At 39.9% G+C, this 15,250-nt stretch overlaps 1 protein-coding gene across 4 annotated transcripts in view; it reads right to left on the reverse strand.

Annotated features, from left to right (window-relative positions):
• The window catches only part of ARHGEF10L (Rho guanine nucleotide exchange factor 10 like), a 252,095-nt gene that overhangs the window by 200,659 nt on the left and 36,186 nt on the right, over positions 1-15,250 (reverse strand). The window lies entirely within an intron of this gene.

Raw genomic sequence — 15,250 nt, forward strand, 5'->3', positions numbered from 1 at the left:
TCAGTTCTTCCTCAAGAGCTCTGATTGACATTTTTGGTTTTCTGAGTCCCTGTTTCTCCATGGGTCAAGGAACTGTGTGGGAGCAGTAAAGTGCTGTTTCCAGACTTGAGAAACTGGGATGCCCAGTGACTTTCTCTTTCCAGTCCCAGGTTTCATTAGGGGTCAAGTAAGAAGTATGGACTGCAACCACTGCAAGTCAGCTTCAGCTTCTGTCTGGCATTTGCTCTTGGAACTTCACTTTTCCCATTTTGTAAAGATTTTGGTCTCTAAGAGTCAGAGTCTGCTTTAAATCTTTACACATTGGGAACCACAAAGGTATTGCTCTCTAAGCCTCAGATATTGGAACGTCAATTGATATGAGGATGACAAAAGTCAAAGATCCTTAGAACACAGGATGTCAGAGTTGGGAGGGTCCTTGAAACATGGAATGTCAGAGCTGGGAGGGCCCTTAGAACAAAAAATGTCAGAGCTGGGAGGGCCCTTAGAACCCAGGATGTCAGACCTAGGAGGGTCCTTAGTACACAGAATGTCAGAGCTGGGAGGGCCCTTAGATCGCTGGATGTTAGAGCTGGGAGAGCTCTTGGGACACAGAATGTCAGAACTGGGAGGACTCTTAGAACCCAGGATGTCAGATTTGGGAGGGTCCTTGGAACATGGAATGTCAGAGCTGAGAGGGTCCTTAGATCACAGGATGAAAAGCCTAAAAGGAACAACCCCAGGTAGGTGGTTCAGTGGGATGAATGTTGTACCTAGGGTTAGAAAGACCAGAGCTTGATTTTTGCCTCAGACAATTACTAAATCTCTCTTGGTCTCAGTTTCTTCATCTTGTTAAAGAAAATAATAGTAGCATTTACCTCCCAGGCTGTTGTGAGGCTCAAATACAATATATAAAATTTTTTGCAAACATTAAAGTGCTTTATAAATAAATAAATATAACTATTATTATTGTTATTGTTATTGTTGTACTATGTTTATACTCCAGTGAGCCCATTTCTTTCTTCTCCCAGTCTTCTCTGACTTTTGGACAGATGCCTTCCTCCCCCCACACCCCTCTAGCTCCTCTGTTTTTCAGCTCTCCCATTAGAAGAAAACTCCCAGAGGGCAGGTGCTGTTCTTCTAGTTGTCCTTCTGTTTATATATCCAGAATTTATTAGTTACTAGCTTGGTAAACTCTTAATGTTTGTTTCATTTCTTCTTTATTCAGAACAGAAAACTACATAGCTTTGCAAAAATATTCCCAACAGCTCTATTTGTAATAACAAGATAGAAACCACCAGTGGTGTCCTAGAGCTCAGCTCTTATTAGCTGAAAAAAAAGCTGATTGTTAAATTTACAGTATGAACATTTACAATTCAGAAAGTAGTAAACCCAACAATCAAGGCCCGATTTATTGTTTTGTTGCTTGTCTAGACTAAAGAAAGTTATGGGGCAATTCTTAACAATGCAGATTAGATTTAATTGTCCTATGGGTGCATTAATTCTTTTCCAGGAAAGCCAGTTGTTAAACATTTACCAGCACATGCCAGAAACAACTACAGCTGAACAGACTGAGAGGGATGGAAAAGTACTATGTTTAAAGAATGATGAATAGGAAAACTGAAAAAACTAGATGAATGGCTGCAGAACAAAGAACACAGATTCAAAAGAACAATATGCCCACTAATTACAAAAACATAAATGAAGATAATGTTAAAAGACAATAAAATCTAATTTAAACCTAAAACAACCTAGCAATACTTTACCATGTTAAAGTAAAAGCGCTTCCACTTCTCACCTTTTAATTCTAACAAAAAATATGGGCAAGTCAGGACAGAGAGTGCTAGAATTGAAATCCCAAAGAAGTGGATTCATGCTCTGCCCCTGAAAAAATCATCTGTGTGATCCCAGGTCACAGGACCATAGGTATATGGACAGGAGGGACCTTGGAGTTCACCTAACTAGCCAGTTTGTCAGTCTGTGAGCCAATCACTAGGGATACAAAGAAAAGGCAAGAGACAGTCAGTCCCTGCCCTCAGGGACCTTGCAATCTACCTTGGTAGACAACATGCAAACAGTTATGAGCAGATAGGGAGGAGGGATAATCAAGAGAGGGAAATTACTAGAATTCAGGGAAATCAAGACAGACTTCTTGTCAAAGGTGGAATTTTTAAAAGCTAAAGCCCAGAGAAGATGCTAGGAAAAGCCCCTTGAAGACCATCTATGTCAATTCCTTCATTTTACACAGAAGGAAACTGAGGCTAAAGACAGGAAAATCATTTCTCTAAGATCACATGGGTATTAAGGGGAAAAACCAAGAATGGGCATCTTATTACCCTTGGTTTTCACATTTATAAAATGGGAATGATCATGCTTGCCATATCTTTGCTACAGAATTCTGGGAAGCAGATGTTATGTTAAATGGTTTTGCAAATTTTAAATGATATGCAAATTTCAGTTAATATTATTATTATTATTATTATTAGCAAATGATTAATTTTAAAAAGTGGATAGTCATAAACACTTTGTTTTGTGTAAAAGTTCCCTGAGACTGTCTTACAGAAAGAAATAGCAAGTCTAAGAATGGCCATCTAGGTCAAACCACACCCCAAAAAGAAGCCCACTTCATGTTATTCTTCTAAAAGAAATCATTAGTGGTCGGACCTTAGAGAAGCATGGAAAGAGTTACATGAACTGATGCTGAGTGAAGGAAGCAGAACCAAGAGAACATTGTTCACAAGAATAACAACACTGTGATTGTTCAACTATGATGGATATAGCTTCTCTCAGCAGTTCAGAAATCAAAGAAAACTCTGAGAGACCTGCTATAGATAATGCCATCCACAACCAGAGACAAAACCATAGAATCTGAATGCATACTATGTTCACGTTTTAAAAACTTCTGTTATGTTTCTCTTTCCTATCTCATAGTTTTCTTTTTTCCCCTAAGTTCTAATTCCTCTTACACAAAATGACTAATATATAAATATTTAAACAGAAATGTACATGTACTACTTTTACCATACTATTCACCACCATGAGGAGAGGGGAAGGGAAGAAAGGGTAGTAGAAAATTATGTAACTCATAAATTTGCAAATGGATGAATGATAAAAAAAAAACCTTACCATAGCATGTAATTGGAAAATAAAATAAAATTTCCCTTAAAAAAAGAAGTCCCTAGGGGCAGCTAGGTGATGCAGTGGATAGAGCACTAGCCCTGGAGTCAGGAGTACCTGAGTTCAAATCCAACCTCAGATACTTAATAATTACCCAGTTGTTTGGCCTTGGGCAAGCCACATAACCCCATTGCCTTGAAAAAACTAAAAAAACAAGCCCCTTCCTTAAGCATATGATTTCTGTCTCATCACATTCAACTTAGATCAATGCATACCATGGAAACAATGTAAAGACTAACAGACTGCCTTCCGTGGGGAGTGGGGGAGGGAAGCAAGAATAGGGGTAAATTTGTAAAACTCAAAATAAATAAAATCTTCTATTAAAAAATGAAGAAGCCCCACTTGAAGACCCTTAAGGAAAGGTCTATATTGGACAGATCTGATTGTTAAGAAGTTCTTGGCATGGAGCCTAAAGTGGTTTCTCTGCGACTTCCACAATACTGAGTTCACGGTTTATTTTCTGTTTATCAGTTCTGTTGGAAAACAAAATCTATCTGTGTATTTATTTTTAGTTACTGCTTATTTCTTTTTTTAAAGCTAAAACCACATTGGTCCAACCTATTCTTATATACGCTCCACTAGAAAGCAGGTTTTCTCCCCCAGGATACCAAGTTTACGTAAGCCAGATAGAGATAGAAGAGATCAAATCAACATCAACCTGATTTCATTGGTAAAAGGGACTATCAGGTGAGGAAAACTTACTGTACCAAAGCAGGTTAGCCCCTTTTCTACTTCTAAAGAAGTCTTGAGAGTTGCCCCAGAGGTTAAGTGACTTTGTCTGGGGGGGTCACCGCCTGATATGTATCAGACGTAGGATTTGAACTCAGATCTTTCCTGGCATCAAGGACAAATCACTATCCAATAGCTCACATTGCCTCTCACTCAAACAAAATAACTTCATAAATTCAAGGTTAGATACATGCATTTAAGAATAGCACATAGATCTATATAACGTTTTCATTTTCTTTTCAATAACCCTAGGAGATAGGCAGTGCAAACATCATCTCCATTTTACAGATGAGGAAACTGACAGTCAAAGGGGCTACCTGACTTGTCTGGGGTCACACAACTAGTTTGTCTTGGGAGCAGGAATGGGCAGACCTTAGCACCTGCTTTGTTCAAAGGCCAGGTTCAGGTATTCATTGCTTCCCCTGCCAAGCCTGAGTCACTGCCTTATCCAAGGGTGTTGCTAAGGATGACCTGAGCAGGGGTGAAAAGCTCAGAATGGGAGAAGGTTGAAATCTTGGCCTCTTTTCTGAGTTTAATTCCACTCCCATCCAATTCACAGGTTCTATATGAAGACCTTGAAAGACCTTCAACAGGGCACTCCCTAGGAAAGTGATTCCTTCTCTAGTCCTTCATTTCCTTATTTCTAAAGTGATAGGTTAGGACTAGTCTCCAAGAGTTCTTCCCAGCTCTGACATTCTGTGTTCTAAGGGTCCTTCCAGCTCTGACAACCTTATCTATCTATCTATCTATCTATCTATATGTTTATATATCTATATAGATGTTGGTGTTTATATACACATGCTCCTCTATGTATGCATATACAACAAATATATATATATGAATATATACAGATATAGCTATATCTATATATATGCGGTTTTTGTCCTTTTTCAAGGAAGACCACAACACCAGGAAGGTGATGTCATGACAAGCATGTAAATTGGATTTGAGTGAGGGGCTGCTGTGCTAAGTCAACCAGTCTCACTTTCTCCTCCAGAGCCATCTGGATGCAGTAGTCAGATAGGAATCAGGATGACTGGAGATAACCCTGATGGGAGGTGATCAGGGTTAAGTGACTTGCCCAAGGTCATACAGCTAGTAAGTGGCAAGTGTCTGAGACTGGATTCAAACTCCTGTCCTCCTGAATCCAAGGCCAGTGCTCTATCCAGAAAGTTGAGAGGTCAAGAAAATTGACTGAGGATTCCAAAAAATAATGTACAAAGAGAATAATCCATGGCATCTGGGCTGGGTTTCCTGGTGTCCTTTATCAACAAAGGTTTTGTCCCCAAGTCTTTAGAGGTCCTTTTACAATGGGGGTGTTAATGAACTGGAATCCACAAAGGTTTCACCCCAGCCCTTGTTCACTCCCTTGACCTCTGACTATTTGCTAAGGATGAAGTTTCTAACTTCAAAAGGGTTTCTGATCCAGGACCAAGAAACACTAGAACTGAGAGGGTTCATCTTAGCCCTGGCCCTGAGACACCTGGGCAAATATTCAGGTCTTTGGCTTCACTTCAGTCTCAATTTGGGTACCCCCTTCTACATGAGGTCTTTCCTGATCTCCCCTTCCCTCCCCCAAATAGCCTTGTGGGTACTTTGGAGGCCTTTTGCATATGCTGATGCCTGGCAGTGTATGGAATGTAGTGGCCAGGAAGACCAGGGACCAAATTACTGGCTAACTTTTGGACCCCAGTCAAAATCACTTAACTTCTGAAAGTTCTAGGCCAGTTAGTTCTCAAGACTTTTTCAGAGGACTCAAAGGGTCAAAATTATTTTCATCATTATATTAAAATGTGACTTTCCTACTAAAATACTCCTCCCTTTTCTAACTACATATCTGGACCCTGTGTGAGGCCAGATTTTCTTCATATGCTTCATAAGCCAAAATAACATATTCCAAAAGACTGAATGCAGAAGCAGACAGGAAAATCCAGATGTCTTCTATTAAAGCAGACATTATTAAGAGATTTGCAAAAACATGTAAACAAAGCCAATCTTCTCATGAATTTTTTTAAAATAATAAGCTAATATTTTGATAGAGCTCACTATGTACCAGGGAGTCACTTTATAATTATTATCTCATTTAATCCTCACAACAATCTGGGAAGGTAATTGCTAGTCTCATCTCCATTTTACAGATGAGGAAACTGGGGCAAACAGAAGGTAAGTAACTCACCCAAGATCACACAGCTAGGACTTTGGATTTGAACTCAGGTGCTCCTAACTCGAGGCCCTGTGTCCACTGATATTTATGTTAATATTAATGGATTTATCATTATTAATGAATTAATATTTTTTACATATTACTAGTTTTAATTTTTAAAACAGCATCTATTATAGATATAAACATTGGGGTCCTCAATACTTTTTAGAGATTGTAAAGAGACATTCAGACCAAAAAGTTTACTGTTCTAGGCATCAGCATATGCTGTTCTCTACAAATTTAAGTGGCAGAGGGAAGCCCTGACCTGCATTGTTAGAGGGGAATTTCCTATTAGGACAATGCGATTACAAATTTGTTATTTATCTTTTGGTGCCAATCTTGCTTCTCCAGTATGAATATAAACTCCTTGAGGGCAGATATGGCATCACTTCTGTACCTCATACAAGCTTTATAAATGCTAGTTGATTAAATCACATCACCTGTGTGAGCCTCAGGAAAAGAAAGTAGAATCTATACCCAGCCCCATGCATACTACTTGACCTTTCTCCTCAGATTTTTGGGAGTAAACTTAAAAATCTTGCTTTGTTCATTTAAAAATAGGTGTTGGGGGGGGACTGGAGGGATGGAAGGAATTTTGAACTTCAAATTTAAAAAATAATTGGGGAGGCAGTTTGTCTCTTCATCAATATCAGAACCAGGGTTATTACTGTAGGATTGTCTCCAGGGGACAGGTTAGCAATCTGAATTGTTTTAAATGACCAGAAGGAGCATCTCCCTGTCATTTTAACACAAGTTAGAATTCTCTAAGTATATAAGAAGATGAAGCAGCACAATGAGATTCTAGGAGTCAGAGAGAGAAGGGGTCTTAGATATATTCCAGTCCAAGTCAATCATTTTTATAACTCCCCAAAATGTAGCCCAGAAAGGGGTACTGCCTTGTTCAAAGTCACAAATGGACATTTGACAAACTGAAAAACTTTCAGGTATTTGTAACAAAGAGACCTGAATTCAGTGGAAAATACAATATAAAAGATACAAAAAGAAACATAAGGAAAACATTAAAGACTAATAGAACTTATTTCACATTACCTCCCTTCCTAGAACCCATATTCCAACCAACTCATCTCTTCCTGCCCTCTTCTGCCACCTCTTACCTCCAATCCATTCCCACAACTTCCAATCATATTCCTTGAACTATCATGGTTATATCTATTGAAACCCATAGGATCCTAGGATCATAATTTTAGACCTGAAGGGACTTCAATGATCCTCTGGTACCACCCCTAATGAGGAATCAGAAGAGGGGAGGACTTACCTACAGTCACTTCCATAAAAAAAAGAAACTGAGGGAATTTGATCCCAAGTTCTTTTGATTCTAAATCTGGCAACATTTTTTGGTTTCATCAGACAAATCATCTTTTCATTCAAAGCCCAACTCAGATAAAATTTTCATGAAGTTTCCCCTGATTACCCCCTTCCTATCTAAAAGTGATCTCTCCCTCTCCCCCTTCTTTTTGGGGGAAGCAATCAGGGTTAAGTGACTTGACCAGGATCACAACTAGTAAGTATCTGAGGCTGGATTTGAACTCAAGTCCCCCCTGACTCCAAGGCCCATGCTCTATCCACTATGTCACTAGCTGCTCCCCTTCCTCAGATTTCTTCATCAGAATCTTCCCCTCCACTCCAGCCTATTATGCTTCCACTTACACTCCTTGTTTGTATATCATTTTGCAGGTTGTCTCCTCCTTTATTTTTTTTTGTTTAGGATTTTACAAGGCAAATGGGGTTAAGTGGCTTGCCCAAGGCCACATGGCTAGGTAATTATTAAGTGTCTGAGACTGGATTTGAACTCAGGTACTCCCAACTCCAGGGCCAGTGCTCTATCCATTGCGCCACCTCTAGCTGTCCCTATCTCCTCCTTTAAAATGTCAACTCCTTTGGGGAAGGGAATGGTTTTGCCTTTCTTTGTGTTTCCAGAGCTTACCACAATTTTGACATACAGTAGGCTCTTAATAATTGCTTGCTGATTGGTTGACTGAGTTAATTTTGTACATGGCTGATCTTGCATATGAAATTCTTAGAGGAATGATCATATCACTTTTCATCTTTGTAACATTTATATTCAATAGCACAGAATAAACTGGGTGGATGCTTGATATGGTCATTTGTGGTTTTAAAATGAATTAAATTCTCATTAGTAAGGAATAAGACTGGAAAACTGGGCCAGAGACACTGTTGGGGGAGCCTTGAATGGCAGGCTGAGACATAAAAAAACTAGTAAGAGTTCTATTATGCAAATGAACAAGGTCTTGCCCTTGACCATCTGTCAGTGAGTGGGGACCAGGTCCACATTTTCAAAGGATGCTTCTTTCTTTCCCTCTCTTTTGCCTTTTTCCTCCTCTTTTCTTTAAAGAGTTATTTTCCCCAATTAGAATATAAATTCCTTGAGGGCAAGGTCTGCATTTTGACTTGTATATGTATTCTCAGCATTTAATATGTAATATAGTACATAAGTGTTAAAGAGATGCTTTATCTCTCTGTCTACCTATTTATTTATTCCCTGCTCTAACACAGAATCCCTGACCCATAGCACAGGCAAGAGTATTGGATTCAGCTCTTTGAATCACCGTCTGCATAAGTCTGTACATACCTTTTACCAGTTGGTTAACTTTCTTTTCATATTTTTCTTAGATTGTTTTTTCCCCTAATTTTTCCTTGATTTCTCTTAGTTGATTTTGGAATTCCTGTTTATGTTCATCTAAGAACTCTTTTTGGGCTTATGACCATTTGATGTTACTCTTTGGAGTAAGAGTGTTTTTTTAGCCTCTTCCTCCGAATATGAACCCCAGATCTTATTTTACACCAAAGTAGCTATATATGGTCAGGTTCTTTTTCCTTTGCTTATTCATTTTTTTGGTTTTGTTTTATTTTTAACAGCTTATTATTATAACCAGGCTGAATTTTTAAAAAATGGACATTTGACAAACTGAAAAACTTTCAGGTATTTGTAACAAAGAGACCTGAATTCAGTGGAAAATACAATATAAAAGATACAAAAAGAACCATAAGGAAAACATTAAAGACTAATCATAAGGCACTCATTAAGATTATATACGTATATAAGTGTATGATCTATATGTATATATTAGTATATAAATGAAAATATTATCAGTATTCCTAAAACTGTCATCATTACTAGGATAGTTTGTAGGAAAGACTGGAACTAGACAGGACATGTAGAAAGGTGAGAAAAAAACTGAACATGTAAAAAGGTGAGGGGTGATAAAAGCCCCAAGCATGTCTAATAACTTTCTATTCTCCATCCTCCCAGGTTCATTTTCTCCAGACTTTCCTCAAATCCTATCTCCCTTCATTAGCATGACCTGGTGAGGAAAAATGAGGGAGAAAGCTGACTCCTTCAAGGACTTCAAGTCCCAGTGCTTTCCACCTTCCTCCAATCAGGATATGCAAAATGTAAGATGTAAAAATCACATCCAATCAGACAACAAGTAATTGAAAATATAGGGAAGATTGGCTTAGGGCACCAGATCTATCCCAATTCCCTTAAAGCAGAGTACAGAATGTAAAAGTTGGAAGGGCATGTCAGTGATGGGAGACAATTTGGAACATGGCAGAACTATGAAGGAAGACTAGAACATAGAATGTCAATGATAGAATGCACCTGAGAATAACATAACATCAGAGCTGGGAAGGAAGCTTCAAACAGAGAATATTAGAGCTAAGAAAGGGGTAGGGGCCAGAAGCTCCATGGAAGAAAGGACTCCAAAGTCAACCTTTAAAGGATGACAAGTTTTCTCAGAGGTAGAGATAAAGAAGAGGGAATAGAGTACAGGCAGGTGATAGAGTGGAGAATATGAGCTATAGCTTAGAAAGCTGATCTGATCAGATCCTGAAATTCCGAGGTTACTCAACTTCTCTTCCACCTTTCAATAATCTCCTTGAGGGCAGGGGTTGTGACAGACCCTTCTGCCCCTCAGAGAACCACTCTACACACAGGAGACACTCAATAAATTGACATTAAATGAATCTGTGATCCAGAAAAAAAACAGATCAAATCTAAAAAGAAAAGTTTGGAAACTGGACCATTTTGTACTTGGGTACTACACCAACAGCCTATAAGAGACAAAGTCATTTCTAGGAGATAAGAGATCCAAGTTCTAACTACTGTTTTACAATGACTGCTCTAGGTGACCTTGGAAATGTAACATCATTTCTCAAAACTTCAGTTTCCCCATCTGTAAAGTGAGTATAATACTACTCTGCCATAGCTTAGTCAGAAAACTCAAATGAATCTGTTTAGACATTTGTTTTTTTCCCCACTTTGGTCACTAAAATTTTTAAATTGAGCACCCCTAACAGTAATTTTTTCCCCTGATTTGCATGAGAGGGGAGAGGGGAGATTTTCCCTGATGACTCCTGCCCAGCTGCTCTATGGCTGCGTGAATTGGGATTTTAACTGCCCTGTGGGACTAATGACCAGGTTCATATGTAGGAGTTTGGAAGCTTGCACAGCTGTAGAAGGTAAATGAAAGAGAGTTGAATTGCAATGGATAAAGGGTAGACATGAGAGTGATGGAGACAAGTCCTCAGGTGAAGCAGATGAGATACAACCATATTCCCACCTTGCCATCAGTTATCCTATATTCCTTGGGAATGGGAAGGATCAAACCACCTACTTCCTAGGTTCAAAACATGGTCCCCACTTTGGAGACTATGGCCTTGATTATGACAGTAGCCTCCTAATTGGTCATCCAGTCTCACCTTACCCTTCTTCAGATCATCCTCTTCTATATGCTGCCTAAATGATCTTCCTAAACTGCTGCTGTGATCAACTCAAAAATCTCTTGTGGATCCTCACATTTTACAGATTAAAAGATCTACTTTTAGTCCTGGCATTCAAGGCCCTTTACAATCTAATCTCAACTCATCTCTAGTTTCATCCCCTTACTCTTTACCCATCCTCCATAATTAAAAACAAAACAAAACAAAAATTTTTAAAACCAAAAATAACCCAGTGCTATTCTCCATCTTTCAATCTCATCCTGCTATCTCCTCTTTCATCTAGGCTTCCGGTCATACATCCCTCCTGCCTGGAAATTCCCTTCTTTTGTTTTCTTTCATTTTTTTTCTTTAATTGGTTTAGAAAATTTATAATGTGGAAACTAGCTCTACTCAACCAGACCTATTCTCTGATTTAGAGCATTATCTGAGAAGACTGAAAGGTTAATAATTCAATCAACAGGCATTTATTAAACACTTATTGTATACCCAGGGGTATTGGAGCTACAAAGGAAACGTGTCACACAGCCAGTCTGCATTACAGAACTGGGATCAACTCCAGGTATTCTAGAATACAAGGCCAACTCTCTAGCTGGCCTTTCAATTCTTCCAGGAAGCCTGGTATCACTGCTTCTTTTCTCATATTGCTGCCAAAGTACATAGAAAGATCATAAGGTGCTAGGAGATCATTATTTCCCTTTTCCATTATATCATTCTTTTAGGTACTACAGGTATCTGTATAGTTGTTCTCCCTGCTCCTACTGTTTCATTATAAGATTCATAAGTCTAAAGATCTAAGCCCCTGATTTGACAGATGAGGAAACTGAAGCCCTGGTAAGGGAAGCAGTAGAAAGACAGGATCTGAACTCAGATTCTATGAGTCCAATTTCAGCACTCTTTCTAGTGTCCCTAGTTTGTAAGCTTCCTGAGGGCAGGATTTGGGTTGTTTCAGTCTTCACATTTGGAGCATTAGAACGGATATATGCAAAACAGATATAAACAAAAATAGGGACAGATGGGGCAGTTTGGTGGCACCTTAATGAATAGAACAATGGACCTGGAGTCAGGAGAAATTGAATTCAAATCTGGTGTTAAATACTTACTAAATATGTGGCTCTGGGCAAGCCATTTAGCCCCAATGGCCAGAAGAAAAAGAAGGGAGGGAGCGGCTAGGTGGCGTAGTGGATAAAGCACTGGCCTTGGAGTCAGGAGTACCTGGGTTCAAATCTGGTCTCACACTTAATAATTGCCTAGCTGTGTGGCCTTGGGCAAGCCATTTAACTCCATTTGCCTTGCAAAAATCCTAAAAAAACAAACAAATAGAAAAAGAAAAAGAAGGGAGGAGGAGGAGGAGGAGGAGGAGGAGAGTAAAAAGGAAGCATCCTCCTCTGCCAATGCAAACTACAATCTATGGCTTGGCAGTAAAGACCTAGGCAGTTAGGAACAGAAAGATTAAGGAATTTGCCCAAGATCACACAGCTAAAAGTGTCCATTTCCTATTTTTCCTGACTCTTTTATCTATTTCATGCTGCCTATGACCAGTGACAGGTACTTAATAAATGTTTATTCTACTGAATTGTTTGCTGAACAATACATAAGAAGTGTCCTACAAATTTCAAGTATCATGATAATAACCATGGATCCCAAAAGCTTAAAACTTTTTAACCACCTAAGAAACAGTCAGTGTGGTATAGTGGAGAGACTTGGAGTCTCCAAGACATGAGTTCCAGCCCTGCTTCTGGTAGCTGTGAAACCCTAAGCAAGTTATTTTAACCTCTCGAAACTTCAGTTTCCTCAACTGTAAAATGAAAAGTTTGAATGACTTCCTAAAGTCCTAGCTGGGCCTAAATCCTATGACTATTTCCATCCCCCTTGCCTCAGGATGTTGCCCAGGAGCATGAAGAATTCCAGTGTTTCCACCAAGAGCTTGGGCTCATTCATTCAAGATGCAGCTGAAACCCTGGGAGTGGAAAAGAGCATCTTTGCCTGAGCTACATTAGCCAAGCTACATTAGCCTTCAGAACTTCCAGTTGGGTCCCCTCAGCCACTTCAAATCTTGAAAATTATTCAATGACCAACAACTATAGAATTTAAAGCTTAATGACCTGATGCTGAGCAAGATGAGCGGAACCGGAAGAACACTGTAAACCCTAACAGGAACATGGGGTGATGTTCAACCTTAATGGACTTGTTCATTCCATCAGCACAACAATCAGGTGCAATTTGGGGGTATCTTCGATGGAGAATACCATCTGTATCCAGAGAAAGAATTGTGAAGTTTAAATGAAGACCAAAGACTATTACCTTTAATTAAAGGAAAAAACTGTTATCTTCTAATGTAATTTTTTTTCTTATAATGTAATTTTGCTCTCTCTTATACTTTATTTTTTTTCCTTAAGGATATGATTTCTCTCTCATCACATTAAACTTAGATCAATGTATAGCATGAAAACAATGTAAAGACTAACAGACTGCCTTCTGTGGGGGGGGAAGCAAGATTAGGGGAAAATAGTAAATTTCAAAATAAATAAGTAAATATTTTTAAAAAGAATTTAAAGCTTAAAGGTACCATGGAAATCATCTCATTTTATAAGAAAAGAAATTGAGACCCAGAGAAAGGAAATGCCTTGACCAGGTTCAGCAGAGCCAGAATTTGAACCTGGTCTTCTAAGTCTACAGACTCAGAATCCTTTCCACTGCCACAAAAGCTGAAGTCCCACCTCCAAACCCAAACATCTCCATCTCTCATAGACTTAGGTAAAGGACAATTTTGTCAATATTCCTAACAAACAAGAGTCAGGAGAAATAGAGCATTCTGGAGCTAAAACTGAAAGGTGTCAACTAGTACAGGGACCATTTATTCATAATTTAGGGACCATTAATTCAAGGAGGGAAAATTGCATCTTTTTTCAACATAATTCATTTCCATTGTAATACTAAGTGATTTATGTTATACAATTTTTAAATGATCCTGAGAAGAGACCCATAGGTTTCACCAGACTGACCAAGAGGTTCAAGCCACAAAGTTAAGACACTCTAATCCAACTTCCGGATTTTACAGAGAGGGAAATGGAGTTCCAAAGAAATAAAGTGATTTTTCCCAAGGTCACCCAGGTAGAATCTAGTCCCTCCAACTCTACATGCAGAGTTCTTGCTCCCAGTTTCAAATTTCAGTTTGTCCCTATACCTGTACCCAGCTTTCCTGGGGAAAATTCTATGCTTATATCTCAGTCTAGCCTCATCTGGATGACCTTGGAGGAGTCATTCAGTCAGTTGTCATCCCTCTGAAATAAGAGCAATCGCAGCCTCCAGGCCCCCAAGCAGAGAAGGTCCATGAGGTGCTGCTACCAGGTAGGTATTTTGAACTCCCATTTCTACAAGTTAAAGGGTTCTTCAACATCCTATCACCCTAAGTTTCTTTTTTCTTTTCCTTAAAGTAGCGACCCAAAGCCATAAAAAAAAATCAATAGGACTTGTCTTTGCTCCCAAGGACCAGTAATATCCCATCTCTTCAGTCTTCCACAAAGGATCAGAAAGAAGAATCATGGGACACTAACCCTGAAGGCTGGTCTCAGTTTGTACCAGTTCCCCCTCCCCCCATGAGAAAACCGCCAGAGGTCTCCCATGGTTACACTTTTGTGCCTGGGAGGAGAGGAGAGGTAGGTTGCCAACCTCATGGCTCCAACCCTTCTGTCTGGCATTAGCACAGTAAAAGCTGAGACCCCAGATCCTGGCCCCGAAATCTATAAGATACTCCCCCAGATTCTCCCACATCCACCCTTCTTTATTCTCATTCGGAGGTGGAGAGGTTCCGCAGGGGGCCAGAGCCCCTCTTTGCCTGCCTCAGATCTGAAGAGGCTGTGCAAATAGCCAGGCGGGACAATAGAAGATGGTTCCCTGAATGCCGGAGAAAGGATGAGAGGTTGGGGAGGGTCTGTCTGCCCCCAGAGACTGTAAGGGAAGGGGGAAGGGTTTTGCTCCCAATCTATTTGTTTCCCAGACTAGAGTCTCTCTCTCTCTCTCTCTCTCTCTCTCTCTCTCTCTCTCACACACACACACACACACACACACACACACACACACAAACACACACAGTAGACCCGGGAGCACATAAGCCACAGATCCATACAACACAGACAGGGAGATAGCCACAATCCACACGACAGAATCCTGACAGGTCACCTTAGGGAGAGACCCAGAGAGCCCCCAGTCAGACCGCCGCAGAGGTCCACAGACCCAAAGTGACAAGCAGCCACACACGCCCAGGGTCCCCTAAGCACCCCCCTACTCCCGGAGGTCCCCAACATTGTGCTCACGTTCGCAGGGACACACAATGCACACTCAGGGAGAAATGCTACCTACAGACTGAAGGGCGCACTGGCCCACGCACACCCCGCGTCCCTG

Source organism: Macrotis lagotis, chromosome 1, assembly GCF_037893015.1.
Source record: "Macrotis lagotis isolate mMagLag1 chromosome 1, bilby.v1.9.chrom.fasta, whole genome shotgun sequence".
Taxonomy (NCBI): Eukaryota; Metazoa; Chordata; class Mammalia; order Peramelemorphia; family Peramelidae; genus Macrotis; species Macrotis lagotis.